We start from the raw sequence: 2,925 nt of genomic DNA, 5'->3' as shown, positions 1-2,925 counted from the left end.
AATTCAAAATTGATCAGGGACCTAAATATAAGGGCTAAAACTATAACACTTTTAGAAGAAAACATTGAAGTGAATCCTCATGATCTTGGATTTGCCAATAGATTCTTTTTTTTTTTTTAAGATTTTATTTATATATTCATGAGAGACACAGAGAGAGAGGCAGAGAGAGAAGCAGGCTCCATGTAGGGAGCCCGATGTGGGACTCGATCCCAGGACTCCAGGATCATACAATGGGCCGAAGGCAGATGCTCAACCACTGAGCCACCCAGGCATCCTGCCAATGAATTCTTTAAAAAATATATATTTATTTTAGAGAGAGAGAGAAAGGGAACATGAGTGGGGGGCAGGGAGAGAATATCAAGCAGACTTGCCGCTGAGTATAGAGCCCAACGCGGTGCTTGACCTCATGACCTAAGATCATGACCTGAGCTGAAATCAAGAGTCAGATGCCCAACTGACTGAGCCACCTTGGTGCCCCGCCAATGGATTCTTACACGCAACAGGAGAAAAATAGTGAAATTGGATTTTAACAAATTAAAGACTCCTGTGCACTAAAGAATATTACCTAGAAAGTGAGAGATGACCCACAGAATGGGAGAAAATATTTGCAAATCATGTATCTGATAAAGGCCTAGTATCCAGAATATATGAAGAACACTTACCATCAAGGACAAAGAAGCAAACAACCCAATGAAAACATAAATAACAGACTTGAATAGACACTCTGCCAAAGAAGATATGCAAATGGTCAACAAGCACAAAACAAAATGTTCCACATCATTAGTCATCAGGGAAATGCAAATATACTCATGAGGCTAGCTACAGTGGAAACAAACAAACAAACAGAAAAAAAATAACCAGTGTTGATGAGGATGTGGGGAAATTGGAACTCTCATACGTTGCTAGCGATGTAAAATGGTGCAGATACTGTGGAAAACACTCAATTCTCAAAAACTTAAACATGGAGTCCCCCCGACATGACCCAGAAATTCCACTCCTAGGTAGACATCTAAAATGATAGAAACAGGTACTCAGACAAATGCATATAGACACGTTGATAGCAGCACACAATTCATTTTTTTAATAAAAGATTTTATTTATTTATTCATGAGAGAGAGAAAGGGAGAGAGAGAAAAGCAGAGACACAGGCAGAGGGAGAAACAGAATCCATGCAGGGAGCCCAACGTGGGACTTGATCCCGGGTCTCCAGGATCACGTCCCTGGCTGAAGGCAGGCGCTAAACCCACTGAGCCACCCAGACATCCCCACACTATTCAAAATAGCCAAAAAAATGGAAATAATCCAAATGTTCCTCAACTATTGAATGGCTAAATCAATTGTTGTCTAGTCACACAATAGACTGTCATTCAGCCATTGAAATGATGAAATTCAGACATGTTACAACATGAATGAACCTCAAAAATGTTGTGCTAAGTAAAAGAAACCAGATCAAAAGTCGCATAGTATATAATCCCATTTACAGTTGAGCCTCATTATTCATGGAAGTAATGTTCAGTGAAGGCACTGGGAACACCAAATTAGAGCATACTGAATCGTTGTTCTTAGGGGAAATACAGGTCCCATGAGCCTCTGGCCACAGTGGTTTTATGAACTAATCAATACATAACCCCTTGGGGCCTCTGGGTGGCTCCATCGGTTAAGTGTCTGTCTTCAGCTCAGATTGTGATCCTGGTGTCCTGGGATCAAGCCCCTTGTTGTCCAGCACTTTGCTCAGCAGGGAGTCTGCTTAGCTCTCTCCCTCAGCTCCTCCCTCTTGCTCATGCACACCCTTTCTCTCTCTCTCTCTCAAATAAATTTAAAAAGCTTTTAAAAAATCTTAAAAAAAAACATAACCCCTTTATTTATGTGTGCTTCTTTATTTTTTATTCATTATCCCCGGGGTCCTGGGATTGAGTCCTGCATCGGGCTCCCCACGGGGAGCCTGCTTCTTCCTCTACCTGTCTCTCTGCCTCTCTCTGTGTCTCTCATGAATAAATAAATAAATAATCTTTAAGAAAAATTCATAAGCAGAAGCCACCACTCCCAAGCCGCCTGCCTCCCCCCAGCCATGGTCAACCCGACTGTGGATGGCCAGCCTTTGGGCTGCATCTCCTCCGAGATGTTTGCAGACCAAGTTTCAAAGACCACAGAAAATTTTCGTGCTCTGAGCACTGGGGAGGAAGGATTTGGTTATAAAGTTTCCTGCTTTCACAGGATTATTCCAAGAAGTATGTGCCAGGGTAGTGACATCATATGCCATGGTGGCAGTGGTGGTAAGTCCATTTTGGGGAGGAATTGGCGATGGGAATTTCGTCCTGAAGCACATGGGTCCTGGCATCTTGGCCATGGCAAATACTGGACCTGACAACAAACAGTTCTCAGTTTTTCATCTGTGCTGCCAAGACCAATTGTTTGGATGGCAAGCATGTGTTCTCTGGCAAGGTAAACGAGGGCATGAATATTGTGGAAACCATGGAACACTTTGGGCCCAGGAATGGCAAGACAAGAAGGAAGATGGTCATCGCTGACTGTGGACAAATCTAATCAATCTGACCTGTTTTATCTTGGCTACCAGACCATTCCTTCTCTGGCTTGGAAGGGCACCTCTACACCCGCATCTGCTTGAAATATCCTATAATCTTTGTGCTCTCTCTGAAGCTCTATGGGGTTCCATATTTTCCTTACTCCCTTCCAAGTCTGGCTGGATTACAGAGTTAAGTTTATGATTATGAAATGAAAACAAAACAAAACAAAGATCCATGAGCATAATCACACAACATCATGAAAACAAATGGAAAATTTTGTAGGAACAACAACAACAACAAAAAAGAAACAAGAACAGGCTCTTAATAGTTGGAAATTTTATTTCCCTCTTTTTTTTTTCTCTTTGAACTCATATTTCCATTCATCTTCCCTCAAAGATTT

General features: G+C 41.9%; 1 pseudogene; it reads left to right on the top strand.

Annotated features, from left to right (window-relative positions):
• Positions 1-2,068: 2,068 nt before the first annotated feature.
• On the top strand, positions 2,069-2,544 carry LOC140598068 (peptidyl-prolyl cis-trans isomerase A pseudogene; annotated as a pseudogene).
• The last annotated feature ends 381 nt before the right edge of the window (positions 2,545-2,925 follow it).

Source organism: Vulpes vulpes, chromosome 3, assembly GCF_048418805.1.
Source record: "Vulpes vulpes isolate BD-2025 chromosome 3, VulVul3, whole genome shotgun sequence".
In the NCBI taxonomy this organism is placed as follows: domain Eukaryota; kingdom Metazoa; phylum Chordata; class Mammalia; order Carnivora; family Canidae; genus Vulpes; species Vulpes vulpes.
The sequence above is the reverse complement of the archived record's forward strand: the minus strand, read 5'-3'. Positions and strand labels throughout refer to the sequence as shown.